Source organism: Aphelocoma coerulescens, unplaced genomic scaffold (assembly GCF_041296385.1).
Source record: "Aphelocoma coerulescens isolate FSJ_1873_10779 unplaced genomic scaffold, UR_Acoe_1.0 HiC_scaffold_46, whole genome shotgun sequence".
NCBI lineage: Eukaryota > Metazoa > Chordata > Aves > Passeriformes > Corvidae > Aphelocoma > Aphelocoma coerulescens.
The window spans coordinates 1,657,065-1,683,940 of NW_027183804.1; the positions used below are offsets into that span (position 1 = coordinate 1,657,065).

The window sequence follows — 26,876 nt, forward strand, 5'->3', positions numbered from 1 at the left end:
GCAGGGGGGTCCCAGTGCCCAGGAATGGGGATTCTAGGGAGTCTCAAGGTAAAGGAAAAGGGGGGCTCCCTAAAGCCCCCTCCCGCAGGGGCACGAACTGAGTCAGGAGCTCTAGGAGAGTGAAAAGGGGGCGAACCCCGGCATAGGGGAAATTCCGGGAGGGGCTCAAGCGCTCCTGGCGGGACACGACCCCCGGGGATCCCCCCTCACCTCCTCCCGCAGGTGGAGGCCGAGCCCCAGCCCAGGAGGACGAAGCCCAACACGAAGCCCCCGGCCCCCGTCAGCATCTTGGGGGGCGTCCGGCGGCAGCTCCGGGGCGGGAGGGGCAGGATCCGGGAAACGGCGGCGGCTGCCGGGAAGGGACCGGGACGGACTGGGACAGGCTGGGATGGACTGGGACAGACTGGGACACCGGGATACACCAGGACCAGAACCAGGACCGGAACCCACTGGGACCAGAACTGGGTAACAGAGGTCACACTGCGAGCAACAGGGACCACTCTGAGGACTGGGAGAAACTGGGAGCGTGCTGAGTGCAGCTGGCAGCAGCTGGGAGTGGCTGGGAGCGTGCGGGAACAAACTGGGCGAACATGGAACACCCGGGGGACGCGGAACAGCCGAGGGACACGGGATGTCCACGGACCGTGGAAGGTCCAAGGAACGCTGAGCGTCGCTGCCGCGGCTGGAAAAGCTTGAATGGAGTTTTTATGCCGTGACGTTCCCGGGAGCAGCGGCAGCTCCGCGCCCCCAGCCCGGGGGTGGGAGCAGGGGAGCCGCGGGCAGCACCTTCGGGGCACAGCCGGGGGCTGGGGGGCTCCTCCCCGCAGTTCATTTCCTCTCCCCTCCATTCACATCTTCTCCCCAGAATTGAAGTGTTTCTCGCCCCAATTAAACTGTTCTCCCCAATTAAGCCCTGAGGCCCCTCCGATTGAGACCTTCTGGAAAGAGCAGCGGGAAGACTTCAAAAATCCATCATTATTTCGTTGGTTTCAGAGGGAGAACCGGTAGGACAGCATCGCACCACAAACCTCCGGGAAGGAAACAAAGGCTGTGGGGGGGAAATAGAGAAAAAAACCCGATATAATAGAAGAAGAAAAAAAAAAGGAAAAAAAAAAAGAAACTAAGAATAAAAGAAAAAGAATGAGTATGATAGATTATAAAATAAAATGGCATAAAATAAATATGAAAGAAGAAAATAACGGCAGAGCTCATTCCGTTGCGACTTCGGGTCTCTTCTCCGAGCTCCGAGCTGGGTCTGAGCCAGGAGCCGGTGGGCTGGGAGAGACATCGCTGCTGCGGGGCTGAATATTTCCGAAACTAAAGGATCAAGGGACACCTGGAGGTTCCAGCAGTCCCCGCGCACACGTTCGATTCCCTCATTTCAAGCTGAAAGCTCAGCTCCACTTGTGACTCTGCTTTGTAGCGATGGATGGAAACATTCCCCGCAATTCCCGTCCAAAGAGCCCGGCAAGGTTCGCGTCGGGAGAGCTCCCTCGGGGCAGCCCCGGCTCCTGCCCTGCTTGAGTCCCTCTCGAGCCCGCTGTGGTTTCCAGCTGCTTCGCTCCAGCTGCCCCAAATGCCCGTGAATTGCACGGAACTGGAACAGATCCGAGTCCTCGTGGCTCGGGCTAAGGGCAGGGAGAGGTCACTCAGGGATCGCCATCGCGGCCACAAGAGCCCCGACGTGGGGAATGAACTGGATTTGGGACGGAGCGGATCAGAACAGGAGAGTGAGGAGGAAAATAAACCCTGGAACAGAACCTTCCCCCGACCTCTTTTTCCTTGGCGGAGTTCACTTTATGCCCGGCTCCTCCCTGCTGTGCCCAGCGGGGCAGGGAGAAGGGATGGGAGTCGCACTCAGTTCGTGCCGCTGCTTCCCCCTCGGGGACAGGAATCCTTCCCTGCTCCGGCGCGGGGTCCCTCCCATGGGGTCAGTCCCTGCCCTGGCCAGCGGGGGGTCCCTCCCATGGGATCAGTCCCTGCCCTGGCCAGCGGGGGGTCCCTCCCACGGGGTCAGTCCCTGCCCTGGACAGCGGGGGTCCCTCCCATGGGGTCAGTCCCTGCCCTGGCCAGCGGGGGGTCCCTTCCATGGGGTCAGTCCCTGCCCTGGCCAGCGGGGGGTCCCTCCCATGGGGTCAGTCCCTGCCCTGGCCAGCGGGGGGTCCCTCCCCAGCCGTGCGGTCACTCCCCGGCCCGGCCCTGAGGCGCGGGGCAGTCGCGGGGCAGCCGCGCTCCGGCCCCGTCAGCGGCAGCGCCGCTTCGTGCCGGGCAGGAGCGGCAGAAGGAGCCGGGCGGCGGCGGGGGCTGAATCCCGGCAGCAGCGAGGAGGAAGAAGAGGAAGAAGAGGAAGAAGAGGAAGAAGAGGAAGAAGAGGAAGAAGAGGAAGAAGAGGAAGAAGAGGAAGAAGAGGAAGAAGAGGAAGAAGAGGAAGAAGAGGAAGGGGCCGGGGCCGCCTGCGGTGTCCGATCCCCGGCAGCAGCGGGGAGGCCTTGGGCAGCGGCGGCGGGCGGGGCCCTTTGGAGCCGCCCCGAGGGCTCGGTGCCGCCCTGGGCCCTTGAAGGAGCCGCTCGGCGGGACGGGCGAGCTGGGAACGATAGAAAACGCCGAGAAAAGAAGAAAATCCGATCAAAGAGCCGCACCGAGGGGCGTCTCCGCCGGCCCGTGGCACTGAAGGAGCTGCACCGAGAGACCGGCGAGGAGCCCGGCGCTGAAAGAGCCGCAGCGGAGGGCGGGGGATGGGAGGTGCGAATGGAGTAAAATATAGAGATTCGAAGGAAAAATTATAAAAGAGCCGCACCGGGAGAGGCCGCTGCGCAGCGACTAAGAAAGTAGCACCGGGGGGTTCCGGGGCTTGTTCCCGTCAGCTCCGCTCAGCCCTCGGGCACCGGGGGGTTCCGGGGCTTGTTCCCGTCAGCTCCACTCAGCCCTCGGGCACCGCGCTGGGGCCCCGCGCACTTTTCCAGCCCGGCCGCCCCCACGGGCCGGGCCCCGCGGCTCCCGCTGCCGCCGCCTCGGCCCCGCCGAGCCCAGAAACCCCGGAAAATCGCTCCCATGCACTAAGGAACCTTTCCGTGCGCAGCCAGGGGCGCAGAGGGGGATCCTTATGAAGTCCCCTCCCCTCAGTCCCTCCTGGGCACGGCCGGGCATTAGCGCAGCTCCCGGGGCTGTGTCCCGGCACCGGCTGCTGCCACAGGGCACGGGGCTGCCGCGCTTGGGCATTAAACGCGACAGATTTGGGGAGCAGGGACAGCCACAGAAAGCCTCGGGGAGCCCTCGGGAGCCTGGAGCTGCACGAGGGGCACAAAGGATGCCCTGGACACAGCGATAGCCCCAGCAGCGGCTCTGCCCCCCAGCACGGGGCTGTGTCCCAGACCCCCCGCTCCAGCCCGAGGTTTGGGGGCGGCAGCGGAGCTGCTGGACGGAGGACGGCTGGAGGAGCAGGAGCGGGAGGAAGAGGAGGGATAAAGGGGGAGGGGCGGGAGGAAGAGGCGGGCCAGAGGGGGCAGGAAGAGGAGCCTCCATGTGCATCCATCGCTCTCTGTGTCCGCAGCTCTCGGCCTCGGGAACACCGCTCCCCCCATCCCGCAGGTGACCGGGGAGGGGCAGCTCGCCCCAAATATCTTGGGCGGTGCCTGGGGTTGTTTCGGGAGAGGGGATTTTTGGAGCTTGGAGGACTCCAGCACCCAGCCCCAGATATCTTTGTTGATTCCTGGGGGAGGGGGGTTTGGTGGGGCGGGGGAGGGGAGGCGGATGTTTGGATCTTGCAGGGTTCCGAATGGGAGTCGCAAATGCCCCTTGGGGGATATTGGGGAGCCCCCGGCACGCGGGGTTTTGGGGGTCCCGGTGGCGGCTGCCGGGAGAAATGGGATGGGGCGGGATGGGGCCCGGGAAGGGTGGGATGTGGATTGGGGTGTGGGATGAAGTGTGGCGGAGGGGGATGGGCGGGATGGGGCATGGGAATGGGCAGGCGAAGGTTGGGGATGATGAGGCCGGGGGGACCCCAGTCCTCAGGGGCCTGCGGGGTATCCGCCAGCTCCGAGGGAGTTTTGGGGCACCCCTAATCCTGAGGGGGCGGTGCTGGCAGCGGGGGACACGTGGCTCCGGCACCTCTGGCCGCAGCTGAGCCCCCCCCGCCCCCAGCGCCCCCCGGAGCGGAATTTGGGGAGGGGGAGGTGGGGGCGGCCAGGCCGGGCCCCCCCGCGCTGTCCCGGCGGGGGCCGAGTGCGGGCGGGAGCCCCGCGGGGCCCGGCCCTGCCCGGGCACGGCTGATGCCGCCCGCCCGCGCTCCGCACTGGTCCGGACTGGTGCTCCCAGTGCCGTGCGGGGCGGGGCCGCTCTGGGGACCCCCCAGGGCACAGCGCGGCTGCTTTGGGGCTGTCGGCAGCGCCCGGCGCTGGGCATGGGGCGTGTGGGGGCAGCTGGGGCCGCACTGGTGGCACTGGTGGTGCTGGGAGCCCCCCCGGGCGCGGGGTGAGCGGTGAGAAGGGGGGCGGGTCTGGGACCCCAAATGGAGCGAAATGGGGAATGGAACCCCCAAAGGGAGCAGGAGGGGCCTGGAACCCACAAAACCAAGGCCGGGGGAGGGGAGGCGGGGATTGGGGATGGGGAAGGTGCGGAAGGGGGTGGGGGGAAGAGGGGGCTGGGACCCCCAAGCAAAGCGGGAGGGGGATGGGACACCCAAATTGAGCTGGAATGGGGCTGTGGATTGTGGGAACGCTGAGAAAGGGGAGGAGAGGGGAGGGAAAGGTGGGGTTGGGACAGCAGAAGAGCGGTTCCATGGGGGTGCAGCCCTGTCCCCCAGCACCTGAGCCCTGGAGCGATTCCCTGGGGCTCTGGGGAAGGGAGGGATCCGCACTGGGGGGTCCCCAACCCCCCTGTCCATCCCTGGGGCTGATCGGGGGCTCCCCCCACACAGCAGCCGGTGCTGCAGCAGCCGTGGGGTAGAGGGGGTGGGAAAGGGGGGGCAGGGTGGGAGTGGAGGAGGAGCGGGAGGAAGAGGAGGGAGAGAGGAGGAGGAGCTGGAGAACCACGAGGTTCCACCGCCCGCCCACTGTGTCCGCAGCACCCCCAGCCCCGGTAGCATCTTCCCCCCCATCCTGCAGGTGAGCGGGGAGGGGGAGCTCACCCCAAATCTATTGGGGGGGTCAGCAGGAGGGGTTTTTTTGGAGGGGTGTTTGGAGCTTGCAGATTCTGGAATCAAGCCCCAGATGTCCTTGCATGTCCCTGGGAGGGATTTTTGGGCCAGAGGGGATATGTGGATCTTGCAGGACTCCAAAGCTGAGCCATAATTGCCCCTTGGGAGTCTTGGGGGGTCCATGTGAGGATCACCCGGTCCTGGCGGGGTTGGACATTGGGTTTGGGGATCCCCAGGAGAGCTGGGGGCTGGAACACGGGACCCCTGGAGTGGGGAGAGCAGACAGGGACGATACCAGAGCCAGGGGACCCCCAAGAGCCTGGAGGGGTGGGGGGGCCTGGAGATGATGTGGGGCTGGGGCACTCAGCCCTAAAAGGGGGGGTGAGGAGAGGGGGGAGCCCCAAGTGCCTGGAGTGGAGGGAGGCTGAAGAGGGGACCCTGGGACCTCTGGGAGCTGAAGCAGAATCAGGAAAATTCTGCTGTGGGACCCCCAAACCCCCCCAGCATCCCTAAGCAGGACCCCAGAGAGGGAGATCCCCAGGACCCATGGGACCCCCAGCAGCCCTGACAAGGGGGACCCCCAGAACCGCAAAGTGAGGAGACTGGAAAGGGGGAACTCCTGGAGCCGTTTTTAGGACTCACTGCCAAATTTTGTTAGTTTTTGTGGACACTGGTGACTTCTAGAGATGGACTTGGGCAGGAGGAAGCCCCAACCCAACACACTCATCTCTTGTTTCTCCCAGAATGAGGATTTCCCATTCCCAACCCTTGGCCAGGTGGAGGAGGAGGCTGTGAGGAAGAGGAAGATGCCCCAGGACCCCCAGGCAGGTGAGGAGGAAGTCAGTGCCCCTTTCCCCCTCTCTCCTGCTCCATCTCCCAGCCCAGCATCGCCCCCGGCTGCAGGACAACCCCGCTGCCGACGCCGTCCTGCCGGGGACGGACTGGGGGGATCTCCTTCCCCTTCCCTGTGGCACGGAGGCAAATCCCGTCCTCTCCTTGTCCTTCCTCCCCAGACAAGGAGCTGAGGACGGAGCCCAGGGAGGACAAATCCCCGCGGCAGAACCTGGTGGAAGAGGCCTTTTTGAGCGGCTCCATGGCGCAGGAATCCAACAGGGAGGAAAAGCCCTGGAGATCCCGCAGGAGGAGGGGCTGCAAACGCAGCCCAGGGTGCTCTGAGGAGGAAAGACCCACCCTGTGCCGGGAAGGCGGTCGGAGATGCAGCCAGAGGTCAGAGCTGGTGGTTCATGAGCAGCTTCACGATGGGGAGAAGCCCCACAAGTGTGGGGAATGTGGGAAGAGCTTCAGCCGCAGCTCCAGCCTGATCCGCCACCAGAGGGTCCACACCGGGGAGAGGCCCTACGAGTGTCCTGAGTGTGGGAAGAGGTTTCAGACCAGCTCCAGTCTCTTCCTGCACCAGCGGATTCACACAGAGGAGAGGCCCTTCCGCTGCCCCGAATGCAGGAAGGGCTTCTGGTACAACTGTGACCTCGTCACCCACCAGCGCATCCACACCGGGGAGAGGCCCTACGAGTGTCCCCAGTGTGGGAAGAGCTTCTCCAGGAGCTCTCACTTGACCAGACACCAACGGAGGCACCGCTAAGGGAAGCCCTGTGAGTGCCCTGACTGTGGCAAGAGCTTTGTCCTCTGCTCCAACTCTATCCACGTTTGGCAGAGCCTTGGTGACTCACATTCCCTGTGATCCAGGTTGGGAAGAGCCCTGGCTGGTGCTCTCCACGTTCTCCTGGATCCCTGTAGGCACCTGGGTGAACGCAGGGGCAGGAACATCCATCGGGACTCAGATCAACATTGGAAATTCATTGGGAAGAGCTGATTTTTTACCTTTACACCCTAAAAAATTTCATCTGCTCTGTCCAATTGCTTCTTCTGGTAACATCAAGCCACCCTGGATGATCTTGGAGGTCTTTTACAACCTAAGTAATTTCCATGTTTATCCTGTCAAAACAATCAAAATTGGGGTAAAAATAAATTAAACAAAGTTATCTAAAGCTCCACCATTTTCCCACAATTTGGGGATGAATTTGTGGTTCAGGGAAATATTTGGGAGTATAGTTGTGAAGTAGCAAAGCCAGGGAGATTGGGGCCACAATCTCACAGTTGTGCTGGCAGAACGTGTCCACCTGAGCCCGTCTGTTCTCCAGGAATTCCGGTTGTCTGTCCCAGTCCCTGGCCTGGGTCTCCCCATTTGGGGTGTGACCTCCAAAGTGCCCAAATCGCTGCTGAAGTGCCCGACCTGCTCTGGGCTGTGGATGTTCCTGTCCCCCAGCCTGTCCTGGTCGGTGCCATAGGGGCTGGGAGGGGGTCTGGGAGCTCCTTGGGTCCTTGGGAGGGGCTTTTCAGCCTCTTGGGGCCATTTGAGGTGTTGGGATGGGGTTTGGGGGGCTTTTGGGGCAGTCTCTGAGGGAGTTTTGTGGTCCTGGCATGGCTCTGTGGCTTGGAGAGAATTTGGGTGGGTGTTGGGGGGGGATGGGAAGGGGATTTGGTGGCTCTTGGGGCCATTTCTATTGCAGGGAGTGGTTGGGGGGAGTCCTGGCTGGGACCTGTGGGGTGGTTTGAGGGGCCCGGGAGTGGCTGTGGGGCTGGGAGGGGGTTTTAGGGCAGATGTGACCTCGCCAGAGCCACAAAGCCGCCACTGGACCCACCCCCCAAAATGCTGCCAGGGGTCGGGGGTTCCATGTTGGGGTTCATCCTCCTGGCACGGAAGGAGAAGGTGAGGGGGGTCCCCAGGGGCCGTGTGTGTCCCCCCAGAGCGTGTGTGACCCCCCCATCCCGGTGTCACCCCCTTTTCCCTGCCCACAGGGCTCCTGAGCCAGCCCCTGCTGCCCCGGGAGGGAATTTGGGGAGGGGGCAGAGGGGGTGCGCAGCCCCCGCCGGGGGATGACCCCGGCCCAGCGCCCTTCGTTCAGCACCGAGCTGGGCTTGGGGCCGCAGGAGGAAGAGGCCGATGGGAAGCAGATCCTGCAGGGGGGACAGGGCTTGGGCTCAGGGCAAGGTCCTGCCCTGCACACCTGGCTCAGGTGTGAGCCTGCCCCGGGAAGGGAGCGGGACATTCCCATCCCCACGGATCAGGGCTGGGAGCAGCACTGGGAGCACGGACATGGAAATCCTGGGAGCCACTGGGACCGCACTGGGGGGTGAATGATCCCCCCCAGCACCTTTCCAGGCTGCCCTGCGACCTGAGAAATGCTCGCTGGGCCTCGGCCTTGGCCAAGAGCCCCCGGGCTCAGCTGCTCTGAGCTCAGGCGCTGCCGGCTCCCGCAGCCCGCCCAGGGCCGCCCTGCCCGTGCCGGGGCTGTGCTGGAATTCTCTGCTGCTGCTGGGCCACTCGGGGGGTCTGGCCCAGCAGGAAAGGTGACGCAAAGCCTCGGCACAGAAAGACCTTCCCAGCGCTGTGCCCTGGGCCGGGAGGGATTGTGCCACCAGAGCTGTCCCTCCATTTCTTCTGCCAGGCAGCTTTAGCACAGGAAAAGTGGAGAAGCCAGAGCTGCCTCTCAGCTTTCTGCAGTCGTGCAGAGGAATCCTGTGTGGGAAGCAGCCTGGGAACAGGGTTTCTGTGCCAGGGCAGGGGAATTCAGAGCCCTTTCCTCCCCCGTGGGCCCAGGCTCTGGCCCTTGCCCTTTGCAATGGCCCTGCAGCTGCCAGAGGGGCCTTTTTGGCTCAGCTGAGAGCAGTCCTGCTGCAAGGCTGTCCTCGAGCTGCTTGGGCTGCACATGTGCCCAGGGAATGCTCATTGCTTGCAGTCTCAGGCGCTGTGGGTGTGCAGGTGTAACTACTGCAGGAGGGAACAGCTCTGCTGGGGGCAGTTCTTGCAAGGTGCTGGCCCTGGCTCGGGGCTGGGCCGGGGCCAGCGGCAGAAAATCAACTTGCAGCTCGGGCCCCGCAGCAGGGAGGAGCAGCAATTGCTGGGGGACAGAGACTCTTGCCAAGGGCCTGCGGGGCCGGGCCCCAGGGAACGGCTTCCCGCTGCCCGAGGGCAGGCTGAGATGGGATGTGGGGCAGCAATGGTTCCCTGGCAGGGCGCTCAGGGCCTGGCACAGGCTGGCCCCAGAAGCTGCGGCTGCCCCCGCATCCCTGCAAGTGTCCCAGGCCGGCTCGGCCATTGGGGCTTCCTGCCCAGGAGGGCTGGGCTGGGCTGGGGCTGCTGAGGGCGGGATGGGCTCTGGCTGAGCCAGCTGAAGGCTGCGCATGATGAGGCCGGGGGGACCCCGTTCCTCAGTGGGTTCTGGGGTATCCCCCATTCCTGAAGGGATGTCAGGGTATGTCCCGTTCCTGAGGCAGTTTTGGGGTCCCCCCAATGCTTCGGGAGGGGTTCTGAGAGGGGGGCTCTGGTACTTGGAAGGGGGACCTATTGTCAGGGATGTGGGGAGCCCATTTTGGGAAGGATGCTGCTGTTTCTGGCAATGTTGAGAGGTTCTGAATGGGCTGTGGGGCCCTGGCTCTCATTTTGGGACTTGAGGTGAGCCCATGGGCACAGCAAGGGCTGAGGAGAGGTTCCAAGCTCCCATTTGGGATGGAGGGATTGAGCGGGGGCCTCCAATAAACTCAATCCCAGCCCCAATGTGTCGATGGCAGCCCCAAATGGCTCGATCCGTCAGCCCCAAGGCCCGGCTGTGGGGGGTCAGGAGCCACAGAAGGGGAATTGGTGTCCAGGAGGGGTGGGATGGGATGGGATGGGATGGGATGGGATGGGATGGGATGGGATGGGATGGGATGGGATGGGATGGGATGGGATGGGATGGGATGGGATGGGGTGGGGATGGCATTCTGGGGGTGGGATGACGTTTGGGATTGATGGGGTGGTTTGTGCACTTGGAGTGGGGCATTTCAGGGAGGGAAACCAGGAGCTGCTTTTGGGGAGGCTCCTGCTGCTTTTTTTCAGTTTTGGGGCCTCTAAGTGGCTTCTGGGAGGTTGCAGTGAATTTGGGGAAGGTGCTGTAAACCCCCTGCAACTTGGGTGGGCTGAGGCGAAGTCCCCACATTTTGGGCGGATGAGAGGACCCCAACTGGGAGGGGATCCTGCTACTTTGTACCCCTTCAATGGGTTGAGAAGCAGCTTGTGAGGGAAGGAAGGGAGGAAGGAAGGAAGGAAGGGAGGAAGGAAGGAAGGAAGGGAGGGAGGGAGGAAGGGAGGGAGGGAGGGAGGGAGAAAAAAAAGGAATTGAAAAGACAGAAATCAACAAGAAAATGAAAAAAGTGAAGACAAAGAGGAGAAGAAAGAAAGAAAAATACTCAATGACATGAAACCAACAAGAAAAATAAAAAAAAGCAATGAGAAAAAAAAAGAAAAAAAAGAAAGAAAAATCATTAAAAAATGAAGAAAGCAAGCAAGCAAAAAGATAATAAAAATGAAAGAAAGGAAGAAAGAAAGAAAAAGACAGAAATCAACAAGAAAATGAAAAAAGAGAAAAGGAAAGAAATAAAGAAAGATGAAAAACCATGAAACCGGAAAGAATATAACAGAAAAAGAAAAAGAAAAAAGAAAGAATGAAACAAGGAAGAAAGGAAAGAAGACCAAATAAGAAAGATGCAAGAAAAAATAAATGAAAAAGAAAGAAAGCAAAAAAAGAAAGAAAGAAAAAAGAAAAAAAACAACAAAAAAGGGGGAAAAAAGACTGAAAAAATTTAAAAAATGCTCAGTAACATGAAACCAACAAGAAAAAGGAAAAAGAGAAGAAAAAAGAAAAGAAAGAAAAAGCAAGCAACAAGAAATAGAAACAGAAAGGAAAAGATATAAAAATGAAAGCAGGAAAGGAAGAAAGGAACAAAATGAAAGCACAGGAAGGAAGGAAGGAAGGAAGGAAGGAAGGAAGGAAGGAAGGAAGAAAGGAAGGAATTCGGAAGGTAGTGCAGGTGAGCGTGCCAATCCCCATGGCAGCGGGGCCAAGCGTTGGTGTCCGTGGCACCAAAGTGAGGAACGGGTCCCTGTGGCTGCTGCCGTGGCACCTGAGGGCATCAGCGAGTGTCAGTGCAATTGTAGCTGGCACCAGCCCCGGCACCGCTCTGTCCTGAGGGCTGCCATGGCAGCCGAGGGCAGCCACAGGTCTGCGGGCAAGTGGCCACGGACCCTGAGTGCAGCAATGGCTCCTGGGGGGGTTTCCAAGGGAACTGGAACTGATGAGGGTTGCCATGGCATCCAACCCCTGGGATGTCACACAGCCACCCTGGGATGTCACACAGCCACCCTGGGATGTCACAACCACTCAGTGATGTCATAGTCTGCTATAGGATGTCAGACCTCTGCCCAGTGATATCATAGCCATATCTGTGATGTCACAGCTCACTCTGAGATGTCACATAGACACCCTGTGAACTCACACCACCCAACTGTGATGTCACAGTCATCTCTGTGATATCACACAGCTACTCTGTGATGTCACAGCTGACTCTATGACATCACACAGCCACCCTGTGAAGTCACAACCCACTCTGTGATGTCACAGCCTATTGTGTGATGTCACATGACCACTCTGTGATGTCACACAAGCACCCTGTGATGTCACAGCCCTATCTGTGATGTCACAACTCTGCACTGTGCTGTCACACCAGCACCCTGTGATGTCACAGCCTGCTCTGTGATGTCACTATCACTCTGTGATGTCATAGTCTGCTGGATGATATCTGATTGCTGCCCTGTGATGTCAGACCTCTTCTGTGATGTCCCTGCCCACTCTGTGATGTCACAGCACCACTCTGTGATATCACAGAGCTGCTCCATGATGTCACAGCTGACTCTATGATGTCATACAGCCACCCTGTGATGTCACAGCCCACTCTGTGATGTCACAGCCTGTTCTGGAATGACCCAGCCCTCTCTGTGATGTCACACCAATATCCTGTGATGTCACAGCCCGCTGTGTGATGTCACACAGCCCCTTTCTGACATCACAGCTGCTCTGTGGGTCTGTGGCACAGGCACAGAGCTGTTACCAAAACTTCAGTGAAACAAAACCTCCTCAGCACCAGCGCAGCACGAAGCAGCAGCATTCTTTATTGGGCCGGATGCACGAGGGGAGAGCCCCTCCCAAAGTCGTGTGTGCCGAGTTCAGGAATGTTCCTGTTTGCAGACTGTGTTTCACAGACACATTCCCAGATTGTCCCACAAGAAACACACACATGAGAATCATTGCCCCAAAATCACTGCATATTTCCCCCACCCCTTTGCACATCCCTTCTTCTGCCCTGGGGCTCTCTTTGGGGGTCCCTGGTGGTCGGTGACCCCAAAGCCAGCCCTGTCTGCCCGGTGAACTGGTGAAAGTTGGCACACCTGGGCTGGTTGCTGCCCACAGAATCAGCCTTGTGCGGTTCCATGGCCAGTGGCTTTTGGAGAAGAAGCATTGTATGAACCCACCAGGTGCAAACGGTTTTTCATCTGGCAAATTTCCCCCCTTGGAGGGTTGGGAAGCTTCTCTTCCCTTCAAGCCTTCATAAGCCTCACTCTGCTCCTTTACTCACATCCCACGAGTTCCTCAGCTGCTTTCACAACCATGTTCTTTACACAGCTCAAAGCAAGTGTCAGAAGCACAAGTATTGCTGTGATCCCAGTTAGACTTTGCAAAAGTGAGGCCAACCATCAGTCAGGGAAAATCCAAGTCCTTTAAATATTTTATCCAAACAGTTACTGTTGAACCCTCCCCTTAATTCCCTGCTGGATGCAGCAACCGATTTTATCCTCTCTACCCGATCATCCAATCCAGCATCACATTTGGAATGTGCACACAACAAGTGCTGCTGTTTCAGTTCAAGAATCCACACACTCCCTGTCCATGTAACAGCAATAGGGCTAAAGCCAATCTGCTCTGTAAGGTCATTTTAGCTGTGGCTGGCAATTGTTCCTTTATTTCAGCAAACCCCAAAGGAGCTGCATTCCCTAAAGTTTCCATCTGCAGAGCCCAATGGTGTGTGGCTGGTCTGTTCCTAAAGGCAGATCTTTGCGGAGCAGAGATGGATTCTAAAATCCATCCTGCTGTAGTTCCTGCACTGGGACGTTTCCAAGTTCCATCCCCTTTAACCTTTCCCCACAGTCGGGTTCCCGGTGGTGACTCCTTGCACGAGGGATGGAACGTTAATACCCCCAGTGTCCATGGTGCTCCTGATTCTCCCAGGGGCAAACGTCTGCTCCAAATTCCATCACTTCCCACCCATCCTGGGGCTCCTAAGGATCTGACCGTGTCCTGCTGACACTCTGTGCCTCTCCAAGGCTCGTTGTTTGTCGGCTGAGCCCAGGTGTCCCTGAGAAAGGCAGAATCATTTCTACAAACACAGCCCAGCCTCAGAGCCTGGGCCACAGCCAGGAGCTGCTGGACCTCAGCATTCCAAACAGCTCAAGTGTCTGTCCCAGGGCAATCCCACTTTTCCTTTGTCCTGGGATCCTATGGCCTTGACCTTGTTCAATCAGGATATTTTATCCCCACCTGTAAGGGGTCCTGTGGGAGGCCTGGGCTCCCTTCCCAGCCCAGACACCCCAGAACGGGCTGGAAACATTCCCATTGTCCTGTCTGAGGGTGATTCCATAGTGCTGGAATTTGACAGTGCCAGGGGGTATCAGTGCAATCTGTCAGCTGATCAATATTTCCTGAGGTAATTTCCAGATCTGCTTTGGAAATGTTACAATTCTCAGCACTATTGTTCTGATGTGTCCATGGTAAGGAATATTCTCCTTCCATCCCTGTCCAGGTGCCCTGGGTGCTATTTCCTTCCCACAAGTGTTCCCAGATTTTTGGCAAATTGCTGACTGAAGCTCCCCACAGAACTAGATTTTCTGCAGAGGTTGGTGTTGGCAAACAAGCTGTTACAGGGGTTACATTCTGTCATCTGCCAACATCTTGCACTGACTTTGAAAACCGCATTTCCCTTCCCAGAAGTCAGGAACATCATTTCTATTATTAGTATAAATACACAATTATTGATCATCTTCATCCAGATTCAATAAATAGTATCCCCTTAGAAAATCCTATTCAATACCTAAAACAATAGGATTGATGTAAAACCCCAAACCCCACGGTGTCAGTCAGTCTTGTTTCTGCTGTGTTTAATGTGTGCTCACTGGTTTTACTCGCATGTGATGAACCCCGAGTTTGATTCCTTCGACCTTGAGTGCAGGGTAGGTTACCAGGAGGACTTGAGATGGTCCCTTCCACTTTGGCTGGATTGTTCCAAAATTCCAGGTTCTGATGCACACCGCATCTCCTGGTTGGAAAGGATGTACAGGTGAGTCCAGCCCCAATGATCTGTTGAGAACCATGCACCTTTTAAGGCATACAAGAGTTAGTCCCAGTGCTATTAAATATTCATTTCAGCAAAACTTCTGAGCCTTCCCTTGTCTTGTTGGTGCCACATGGGAAAGCTTCTGGCCATCCAGAAAAAGGATCCACCAATGCCAAAATGTGCCAGTCCCCCTTCTGCCGGGGCAGTTCTGCAAAATCAGTTGGCCAAAATCACCTGGTGATTCCCATGTAACGAGCCCTGGAGGCAGCCTTCTTCCTTCAACACCAATCACATCTTTCTCAACAACTGATCTATCATTTTTTGCCATTTTTGTGCTTACTAGATGCCTTTGTAAACTGGCCACCATATTCTCCATTTCCTCATGTGTTTCCTGATGTTTGAGTTCCGTTATACATTAATTGTGGAGCTACAATTACCTGCCCACACGGGGTTACCAATCACCTGCTGGGATTTTCCATAGCTGCTGCTGCTGGGGCTGACTGCCTTTCCTGATCACTGGAATCTGGTTTTTGTTGCAGAACATTCCAGTTTTTGCCAGGTATTAGTGCAAGAAGAGCTTTTTCAGCACCCTCTTGAGCTGTTTGGTCAGCCAATGGATTCCCTGGATTACCTGGGGAGTCTCCAAACCCATGGGCTTTACAAGGGCATCAGGGCCACTTCTTTTGGCTTTGGCACACTCTGCAGTAGGTGACTGATTTCTTGTTGTACTCACTGGAGACCTCTGTGCCCTTTCCTTCCATGTGGCTCCCTGGGCGTGTATTATTCCAAACCCAGATTTCAAATCAGTCCATATGTTCACCCTTTGTCCTTCAGTGATTTCTAGGAAAGGTCATTCATTCTGCTTTTTGTGCTGCTGTGTTCAAAGCTAAAGCCTGGGCTTCTATGACCTGGCTCGAGGTTGCCACTGCACACCCAGCTGCCCGTTTCCCATCCGTACCACGCTGCTCCCACCAGGGTGCAGGTCCAGTGCTGGCTCCTGCATGGGATTGCTGTGGAGGTCCCAGAGTCTGCCAGAACACACTTGTTCCATGGATCCCAGGCAGTCATGGCACAAAGACTGCAAGCCTTCTCTTAGAAGGGACTCGAACACTTCCCTGTTCCAACCTTGGGTACCTTGAACCAAACCCTGCAAAGCTTTTGCTGCACGTTACAGGCAGGTCAACAGTTTACACCAGGAAAGGAAAAAGGAAAAGGGAAAAGGGAAAAAGGGAAAAGGAAAAAGGAAAAAGGAAAAAGGAAAAGGAGAAGGTGCCTTTATCTTACCGGGGGGCTTTCTCTGATTTCCTTCGGACCAGGGATCAAAGGTTCTCCCCAGAATCTTTCAGTGCTGCCTGCAGGTGCTGCCATCCCTCAGATCTGTTGAAATTCAAGAGGATGAGGCCACGGGGTGTCCCAATGGTGCCTTGGTTCCACAGGTTTTATGTTGTAACAATGGACTCCTTGCTTCTATGAGCTCGCCTGCTTTTTGCAGAGGTGTCTTTGGTTCCAACAAGGCCCCACTGTGTCTCAGTGCACCCTGGCTTCCATGCGCATCTGGAGTATCACAAAGGCTCCTTGGTTGCACCAGGTCCTGCTGTGTCACAATGGATCCTGTGCTCCATGAGGCCCTCCAAAGTCATCATGGAGGCTTGCTTCCATGAGGTTCCATGATGTGCCAGTGCTCATCTTGGTTCCAGGAGTTTCCTTAGTGTCACAATGCTCTCCATGCTTCCATGATTCCCCACAATGTCCCAATGCTCTCCATGCTTCCATTAGGCCCTGCTTTGCCACAATGGTCCCCTTGTTTCCATGAGGCCCCGCTGTGTCACAATGGACGTATGGTTCCATGATGCTCCGTGGTGTCACCATGGTCTTCTTGAATCCGCAGTGTAACAATGGACCATTGGTTCCATGCGGCCTGGCCGTGTCACAATGGGCTCCTTGATTCCATGATTCCCCACGGTGTCACAATGGAGCCTTGTTTCTAGGAGGTTCTGTACTGTCACCATTGTCTCCTTGATGCCATCAGCCCCTGCAGTGTCACCAAGGCTCCTTGGTTCCATGAGGAACACAAAAGCTTTGCAGAAACATTGAGCAACAGCTGCTGAACACAGCTGGCAACATCTGCTTGCATCAAAAGAGGGCTTCAAGCTGAGAATGGCACCAGCAGCTTCCATCTGCAACAGACACCCAGGGAAAGGACAGGCACAGAGAATTAAGTGGAAAGACTCAGAGAATTCTGCTCCCAGAGATCATTCTGGCCCATGACACGGCTGCCATGGCTGTGAGGATGGCTCTGCTGCCGTTCCTGCCTTGGGGGAGGATGTGCTGCAGAGCGGGGCTGCCCTGGGCACCGTCAGAGGGACAGGGCAGGACGGCTCCTGCTGCCAGGGCCGGCTGCAGGCTCTGAAGGTGGGCAGCAGCCAGGGGTGCCCAGGGCTGTCCTGCAGAGCAGTTCCTGCAGCCCTGAGGGCTCTTTGCCAGGCCAGGGCATCTGCCACCTGCCAGGGGCAGCTCTCAGCCTGCCTGGGAGCTCCCCATGGGCTGTGGGGAGGAGTTGGAGGTGGAAGGAGCGACCCCCCTCAGGGCAGACTCCTCCTGCTGGGGAGGTGGTGCTGCATGGTGTCTTGGGGTGACGTTATGATGTGTATCCCATATCGCTGCCTATGCCCAGGAATTAATTTTTGTGCCTTTCTGTGCCTCTAGACTGAGCCTGAGAGGGAGAAGAAAAAACTGAGCAAAACTTTTTCAAAGCAGTTTGCAGCTTGTTCAAGGTCACTTAAAGATAGGAGGTTTTTTTTTCTTCCCAGCCGCGGCAGGGGAGCGAGGAAGCACCCGGCTTGCTGTGTTCCAGTCAGCTTTTGGCCAGTTGTTTCAGTTTCTGGTTCTCCGGAGAGAGACTGAGAGTTGGACTTTGCTTTTTTCCCTTCTCTAGAATTCCGGATTTTTCTCCCTTTGCTACTGGACTGCTTTTCAGCCTCAGAGCACATCGGGAGGACTTTTCGTCGGGCACAGAGGGCCTGGCCCTGGGCCAAGCCCCGGCTCCGAGGAGACCAAAGGAAGGACTCTAACACTTTCCCAGGTTTTTCCTCCACAGCAAAAGATTTTACCATTTAACCTCATTTTCCTTTCCGTGTGTTTGTTAAATAAATTGTTTTATCTTCTTCACTTTCCTTCGAGGAAAATTTATTTTTTTTTCCCGAACCTGGTGGGGGAGGGGTGGTTGTGCCTTCTCTCAGAGTATATATTTCTAAATTTGGCCAAACCGGTACACATGGCCAGGGCTGCTCTCAGCTTTCTCCTCAAGGGAAGGGAAAGGGGCTCTCAGGTTTGTCTCTGTCACTGAGACGCCTGCACTGCCACCCTGGGGATCAGCAGCTCTGCCTCAGATCTCCCTCAGGAAGTGCCTCCTCACACTCCTGCCTGCAGACAGCACCAGCAGCACCTTGGCTTGCAGCATCTCCATTTGTCTGAGCTGCCCTTCAGGCCCTGCTGCCAGGGAGATGCCCCTGGGCAGTGCCCTGTGCTGGGAGGGCTCTGCAGGGCAGGGCTGAGCCCCCAGGGCTGGGCTGGGCTCTGGCAGCACTGGCAGGGACAAGCCTTGGACCCAGAGAAACAGCTGCCAGGAGGCACAACTGCAGGCAGCAGAGAGCCAGAGCAACCCCAGCTGCACAGGGAAAGGGAGAAGGGTTTAGAGCAATGGTTTTGAAATTGGAGCCTTCAAAAAGTCACTTTATTTTTCATTTTAAGTACAATCACCCAGAAATAGAGGGAGGTGAAATGAGCAAAGGGCACCTGTGTGTTTTCCCTCAGAGCCCCCAGTGTTCAGGCCGAGAGCAATGCTGAGGATGAGGCAGCAGCACAAACCTGAGCTCAGAAATCAAAAAGCTTAGCCAAGTTCCCTCACAGGAGGCGAAGTGGTTTTGCGGGAATTCCTAAGAAAATAGAATAGAATCGACTCAGGGGAATCTGTCCCAGCTTGTCAATGCCTTCTTCCAACAGTCCACAATGCCCAGAGTGAAGGAATGTCCAACAGCAGCTCCATCAGCCACTTCCTCCTGCTGGCATTGGCAGACACGCGGCAGCTGCAGCTCCTGCACTTCTGCCTCTTCCTGGGCATCTCCCTGGCTGCCCTCCTGGCCAACGGCCTCATCATCAGTGCCATAGCCTGCGGCCAGCACCTGCACAGCCCCATGTTCTTCTTCCTGCTCAACCTGGCCCTCACCGACCTGGGCTCCATCTGCACCACTGTCCCCAAGGCCATGCACAATTCCCTCTGGGGCACCAGGCACATCTCCTACTCAGCATGTTCTGCTCAGCTCTTTCTGCTTCTCTTCTTCATGGGAGCAGAGTATTTCCTCCTCACCATCATGTGCTACGACCACTACGTGTCCATCTGCAAAGCCCTGCACTACAGGGCCCTCCTGGGCAGCAGAGCTTGTGCCCACATGGCAGCAGCTGCCTGGGCCAGTGCCTTTCTCTACGCTCTCATGCACACGGCCAATACATTTTCCCTGCCCCTGTGCCAGGGCAATGCCCTGGGCCAGTTCTTCTGGGAAATCCCACACATCCTCAAGCTCTCCTGCTCCAAATCCTACCTCAGGCAACTTGGGCTCATCGCTGTCAGTGCCTGTTTGCTCTTTGGCTGTTTTGTGTTCATTGTTTTCTCCTATGTGCGGATCTTCAGGGCCGTGCTGAGGATCCCCTCTGAGCAGGGCCGGCACAAAGCCTTTTCCACGTGCCTCCCTCACCTGGCCGTGCTCTCTCTGTTCCTCAGCACGGGCTTTTTTCCTACCTGAAGCTCCCCTTCCATCTTGTCCATCCCTGGATGTGGCACTGTCAGTTCTGTACTTGGTGGTGCCTCCAGCCCTGAACCCCCTCATCTACTGTGAGGAATGAGACAACTCTTTGTAGAAATTAAAACAATTTATTAAAACAGAAAAAAAGTTGAAAAATTGCAAAAAACTAACAAAATATAAAAATTTGGGATCCAGATGGCTCGAGAGATATGCCCCAGGAGCGCAGGGATTCAGGAACTTTAGGCTTAAGACAGCTCTGAACCTCAGGTAGAGAAAAAAAATAAACTTGCAGTTTAGGCTGGTCAAAAAGAAATCTATTTCTAAAAAGCCCCTAGAAAGGGGTAGGCTTCTCCAGCACTGCCTTAGCAAGCTGGAGAGGAAGGGAAAATGAGAATGACCACGTGTCTTTTTCTTCCTTTTATAGCTTTTGCTCCGCCCACAGTCCGCCCACAGTCCACCCCCCTGGTTCAAGGCGGTTGGTGTTTTCCCCTTGACAGACCACCTCTGTCCACCAATGGCTCCTCCTGGTCAGAGGGGTGATATTAGTTGAGATAAGGGTCATGTGCTTATGGGGGGCTGGGCTGTTTGTTGCAACTGGGGTTTTTTAAAATCTGCCTTGAAACCAAGATACAAGTAAAACATAAAAATACATCCAACACATCTTAAAACACTTGTAAAGGTATACAGTAAACACAGGAAGACCATAAAAACTTGATTAGTGTACCTGGACTGATGGATTGATTTTAACATTCAATTTAAAAATATTAAGCTCAAATTAATTAAAGCACTTAATATGCAAAGACCAAGCACAAATAGGGATTTCATGTATGACATCTACAGCCTGAGGAACCAGGAGCTCAGGGATGCCCTGAGGAAAAGGATCACGGCTGGTTTTCAGCAGCAATAAACTCTCATTCTCCTGCAGAGCTGCTCTGATGTGACTCATTAATGCCCTCTCTGTGTCCTGTGTTTGTTGCTGCTGACACAGGTGTTACGCTGCTGTGAATTTGTTCTCACAAAAATCTTTGTCTGTTCCATTTTTAATTTGGTATTTGCCTTTCCAGTGTGACCCAGAGACTGTAGAAACGGGGAGCTGCACTACAGTATGTGTGTGCTGGAACAAAAGAAAGAAGCCTGTGTTGTCTTGTTTCCCTGACATCTTTCCTCCCTGACTTCTCTGGAGCTGCAGGGTCGGTGCCTCTGGGCAGAGCTGGGGGAGAAAAGAGTCCCAGCAGGAGAGCACTGCCAGGGAGCCCCAGGGCTTCTCCTCCGTAACTCCTCTTCCTTCCCTTCCACACTCCCCTGCAGAGCCCCTGCGTTGGTTTCAGGCCTCAGGGCTCTGTCAGCTGGGTCCCAGTCCTGCTGTGTGACTGCCCAGGGGCTGCAGGCAGGGACAGGCCGTGGGCACTGCTGGGACAGAGCTGGGCTCTGCAGCAGCATTTCCATCATGCGAGGGCATCTCCCCAGTGCAGGGCCAGAAAGCTTCAATCTCCTTCCCAGTTTTGTCTCCAGGATGTGCCCAACGCAGCGCCCTGGAGAGGAAACCAGCCCTGAGCAGCAAAGGGTGGCAGTGCTCAGGGTGGGGGCACCCAGCAGTGCCCTGGCAAAGCCAGCGCCGCTGCCAGCAGGGGCCTCTCTGCCCAGCTCACAGAGGTTGTTCTTCCCTCCATGGAGGGACATCCAGGGACCGGGTCAGGGCTCCGTGTTTGCAGTGCACGGACAAGACACAGCCCTGAACACCCTGTGTGTGGGGGGGGACATAAACCCAGCGAGCACAAACACCTTCAGCTGTTCCTGGAGTTCCCAGAGAGTGCCGTCCCCTGGGAACCCCCAGGATGCAGGGCTGGGATGAGCTCCTGTGCACAGAGCTCCCCGTGCCCATCCCTGCGGCCGTGGGGCACCTCGGGCAGGGGCAGGGCAGGGTGACACCCGCAGGGCTGTGTCGGGGCCCTCGCCGGGTCACCCCCCGTCCGTTTCTCGCGCTTCACGTGTCGGAGGAAAATAACTTTTCAGGGATGGGACTGTGCAACTACACGAATTTATTGTTTAAAATAACAAACGCATCAGTCGAGGCGTGAGCTTTTACAACACCTCCGAGTAATGGCGACTAGTCACAAGATTTAGGGTTACATCGTAATTTATAACTTCCTAATCCAATAGATACTTAAAACGACACTTTGTTTTAGATTAATGACCTATCACCTGTGGCACTTCTCACTGCAATGCAGCTTATGTTTTGACCAATAACTTCTCATGTCACGTACACACAGATGTCTCTCTTATACCATCTAAATTCTTAACTTAAACTATATAAAATCACACTATTATATTTTAAAACCCTTCACCAAAACACCCAGTGTACAATTTTACTTATAATGATAGGAACACAAGTTTGTAATCCTTTTGCTTAAAGTCCACAAATCTTTGTCAATTAAGCCAGACCTAGTCTCTTCCAAGGTTGTAAATCAAAGCCTCCTTCAATTGCAGGAGTCTCTACTCCTCTGTCTCCCACATCTCCCCCTCCTTTCTGCACCAAAAAAAATTCCTTTGATGGATTTATCAATCATTCGCTGTACACATTGAAACAGACACGGCACCATTATGAGAACTATTACTATAACTGCCAAAATATATAGGCCTGTTGTAAGACACTTTTTTACCCACAATGCTAAACCCCATCCACTAAACAAATTATCCAGCCACGTTCCATCATCGATTCTTATTTTCGACACACCCTCTTTAAGTTGTTGTATGCTCTTGTAAATAGACTCTGAGTGGTCAGACAGATTCATACAGCACATCCCCTCAAAGTCTTTGCATCCATGTCCATGGGCTAGTAAAAGAAAATCAATGGCTGCTCTATTTTGCAAAGTGGCATGCCTCACATTTTTGACATCTGCTAAAAGGCCACTTAATGCAAGGGATGTAGCGTTAGATTGTTTGCTCAGCCAACATCCCAACCGATCCAACTGCTTTAACGCAACTACTGAGGCAACTGGTGGCATAAGAAGAGATGTTACAAGCCTTTTTCCATAGCCCCATGGGGTGAAATCATCTTTGCACTCTGGTCCATATTGATGCGGAGTAGATCTTTTTTGTCTGTGTCGCACATTGGCAATTGTCTTCATATTAGGAGTAAATAACGTAAGCTCTCCCAAAGTACACGGACCACCCTTAATGTTTGAAGGGATAGCTGGCCATGCTCTGTCTCCACATACAAAAAACATTCCTCTTGGTAATTGCAGAGGAATAGAGCTAGGTGCAGATGAAACTACAAAAGTATTATTACACCAAAAGGAGTGGTTCTTATACACAGGGTGATATGGAGAAACATCTCTCATCAGTGATTGATTCATGTTTGTAGAATAGAACTCAACACAGAATTTCACTTTTACAGAACCAAGGATTTCCAATTCTTCAGGTTCATCAGAGATTTTAGGAAGATAGGGAGTCCACCATTCCCATGTATTTACTGGAGTATAGTGTTCCCAAACTTCTGATCCTGCAAAGATACCTCGTAAGGCCCTGTCAATTTTCTCTGGGATTGGCCAATTCTATATTGGAACATTGACTAGACAAGTTGAAAATGGATTTTCTGGAGTTGTGGTAGACAGACATAGAGTATCCAATCCTGAAGCATTAGCTAAAGTCACCCAAACATTGGTCTTAGGTTGATCGACCGGCAAAGCTACTCCACCGAAAGTAAACAAGACAAACAAAGCAAAAAACAAACTTAACATTTGATTAGATTTCATGTTTCTTGAAAGTTCTCTTGGCAAAAGACTCCTTCTCAAATCTCAATCTCTAAACTAATTTGTAAGAATATTTTTGTATTTCCCAATTTTACTTTCACTTTATTTAATGATGAGGATTATTTGCCAAAAGATCTTTACAACACATTTGCTTATACACGCTTACATCAATCTAAAACCTAAAATTTACAGCTTTAACAATAAAACAAAAGATTGCAGGTATGGGCTGTAGTCTCTGCGAAGTTCACGTCTGCGTACTCTCTTCTGTACTCGTAGAGTTGTCAGCTTCTTTCTGCGTGTGATATGGTTTCACATTCTTCGCAGGAAGCCACCTAGGTCCCGTACCTGTAGAAACACAAGCAAACCCTTTGCCCCAGGTTATTAATGGGAACGGACCTTCTATTTGTCCTGTTTCTGGATTTCTAATCAGAACCAAAGGATTTTCTCTTAACTTTGCATGTGTGCTATTAGAGAAATGCCTAAATATTGGAGGATCAGGCTCTGTAGAAGAACTATTCAAAAAGTTGTAAACATACAAAGCTTTACTTAATCGCATCTGTGGTGTTGCTTGTGCTAGATCTCCCTTTTGCTGATCTAAAATACGTTTCAAGGAATGATGTGTCCTTTCTACAATTGCCTGACTCGTGGGCGAATAAGGAATGCCGAAAGTATGGCGAACACCCCAATTCATCAAAAATGTGGCTACTTTCTGAGCTGTATAAGCAGGACCATTATCTGTTTTTATTTCTTGAGGCACCCCCAAGGAAGCGAAAGCTTGCAAAAAATGCTGACACACATGATTTGCTGTCTCTCCTGTGTGTACAGAAGCAAAAACTGCATTGGAAAATGTATCCACTGATAGATGGATATTTTTATATTTTCCAAAGGACGGATATTTAGTGATATCCGTTTGCCACAATTGCAAACTCTGTAGCCCTCGAGGATTTACTGCTCCCATGGAGACAGGAGGCTGCACCAGTTGGCAATCTGGGCAGGTATTTACAATTGCTCTAGCCTGGTCTCTGGAAAGATGAAACATTCTCATAAGAGCTTGTGCATTCTGATGAAAAAAGGCATGACTCAACTTTGCTTGTTCAAAAGTATTTGGCAAGGTGTTCACAATAGCAACGGTTAACTTATCAGCCCTGGAGTTGCCCTCCGCCAGGAATCCTGGGAGTGAAGAATGAGCTCTAATATGGGAGACAAAATATTGATTAGTTCTATTTTGCACAAGGGTATAAAGACAGTTAAGATGACGATACAGAGCATCATTGCTAACATCCTTCAGAACTGATCCTTCTATTCTCTTAACTATATTAGCAACATAAGCAGAATCTGTAATCAAATTAAAAGGCTCTGGGAAAAGCTGAAATGCCCTAACTACTGCGGCAAGTTCTACTACCTGGGTTGAACCTTCTACTATTTGAATATTCTGTTTCCATGTTTTAGTTTCTGAGTCTTGCCACGTAACGACCGAGCGATGGGTCTTCCCTGACCCATCACTAAAAATTGTCACAGCATCCAAAGGCACTTCACTTAACAGTGGTCTTTCTCTAAAGCTTAATTTTGCCTGAAATAGTTTATGACTAGGGAAATGAATAGAACAAGTACCTGGATAATTCAATAACGCAATCTGAAGTTCTTCTGAGTTTAGTAATGCTCAATCAAAATATCGTTTCTTCAGAGGCAAGTAAATTATCGCAAACTCCTTGCCTGCCATAGTTAACAACCTTGACCTGCCTCTGATTACAATCTCAGCTAACATTTCCATCGTTGTGAAGATTGTTTTTGGAGATCTATAAGGCAAAAAAACCCATTCTATTATCAATAAGGGATTTTTGGCAGAAGCATCCCATTGAAATATAAGACCATACAATTGCATTTTTTCCCCCAGTACTGCAAGGAAAAATGGTTGTGAATCTACACAACGATGTGCTTGTCTTTTCTGTAAAGCCTCTGTCACTCTGTCAAGTGCCTTTAGAGCTTCAGGTGTGAGGGTTCTTGGGGAAGTAATGTTACAATCTCCCTTTAACAAATCAAAAACTGGAGCAAGTTCATCATTAGTAATCCCTAAAGTAACTCTAATCCAATTTATCTCTCCCAAAAGCTGCTGCAAATCTTGTAAAGTATGAACTTTAATTCGAAGCTGTATTTTCTGTGGCCTTATTGACTGTTCTGTCATTTTCCATCCCAAATATTGCCATGGTGGAGTTTCTTGTATTTTTGACGTAGAAATCTCAAGTCCAGCCCTTTTAATCTCTGTTACAACGCTGTCACGAGCTTCCTCCATCTCCTTCTGAGTGGGTGCTGAAATTAACAGATCATCCATGTAATGTAGAATCTTTGCTTTAGGGTGTTTTCGCCTAGCTGGAGACAAGGCTTTTGCCACAAACCATTGACATATAGTAGGTGAATTTTTCATCCCTTGGGGAAGCACAACCCAGTGGTACCTCATCAATGGTTCTTGTCGATTAACACTTGGAACGGAGAATGCGAAACGCGGGGCATCTTCTGGATGAAGTGGAATATTGAAAAAACAGTCCTTTAAATCAATGATAACTAAAGGCCAGTCTCGGGGAATCATAGAGAGCGAAGGAAGTCCAGGTTGGAGGGGTCCCATATCTTCTATTACTTCGTTGATCCTTCTAAGGTCTTGAAGCAGTCTCCAGGTATTAGAGGTCTTCTTGTGTATAACAAACACTGGTGAATTCCAAGGACTAGTTGTTTCTATGATATGTCCTTCTTGCAATTGTTCCTGCACTAATTTCTTAAGGGCACTCAATCTTTCCTCTTCTAGGGGCCATTGATTAACCCAGATGGCTTCATCGGTTTTCCATGAAAGCTTAGGGGTGATGAGTGCCTGCATGGCCCCTACTAAAAATCCACTTCCAACTTGACTCCCCACTGAGATAACAAATCTCTTCCCCAGACTGTAATAGGCTTTTTCACAATAAAAGGACGAACAATTGCTGTTTTTCCTTCAGGTCCTCTGACTGTAATCGCTGATTCACTTTGTAAGCATAAAGTGGCACCCCCTATTCCTGTGAGGGTATCCAGGGGAGTTACCAACTTCCAGTCTTTTGGCCAAAACAAGTAAGAAATAATAGTAACATCTGCTCCTGTATCTAGTAGGCCTTGAACCATGATTGTTTTATTGTTATGCATTAACCTGCAAGTCAGTAAAGGCCTGTCACGTCCAATATGCTCTGTCCAGAAAATCTCTGGTCCTAAGTTTGAATTTTCTGTTGTAGGTGGCCGCCCTTCCATCTCTATCGCTCTGCGTACAGCTGTAGTAGGCACTGCAACAGCAGTGGCTAATTGCGTTCCTGCAGGAACAACTAAAGGAGGTTGTAATGCTTGAGCCAAAATTGTAAGCTCTTCATGATAGTTTGCTGAAACAATTGTTGGATAAACCACGAGACCTATAATACGACACGCATCTTTTCCCATAATTAAAAAGTCCTGCTTTTCTTCAGATGTCCCAGTAACTCCTGTGGGTATCAGGTAGTGGGAACTATTCATAAAACATATCAATTTGGAGGCTGCCAAGGTACAGAATGCTCCAGGGGGCAAGAGGTTTGAGTCGCTTGGGAGATGTTTGACCATTCTGCTAACTGTGTGCGACTTTGGTTTCCATAGGATTGAAGCTCTGGGTAATGAACTGCTGCTATTTGTTTCGTCACGCGGCGAGGCATCGCGCTCAAAAATTCGTTTCCCGGCAAGAGATTCCCATCTACATCATATCTAGAGTGACATCTGTTAGCATAATGTCTTCCCTTTCTACATCTCGGACAACGTAATGGTTTTGTTGAAATCTCTCCAAGCCCTGGACAATTTTTCATTAAATGTCCAGGCTCACCACATCGAAAGCACACTCTTTCATCTATATTAGCTCGTGGCATTGCTCGAGAATTGCTTACAGCAAGAGCATTAAGTGCTGTTACAAGTCTTTTATCCAACATCTCAGCT

The 26,876-nt window shown here is 53.4% G+C and overlaps 1 pseudogene; it reads right to left on the reverse strand.

Annotated features, from left to right (window-relative positions):
* The window catches only part of LOC138101737 (zinc finger protein 420-like), a 99,745-nt pseudogene that overhangs the window by 12,308 nt on the left and 60,561 nt on the right, over positions 1-26,876 (reverse strand).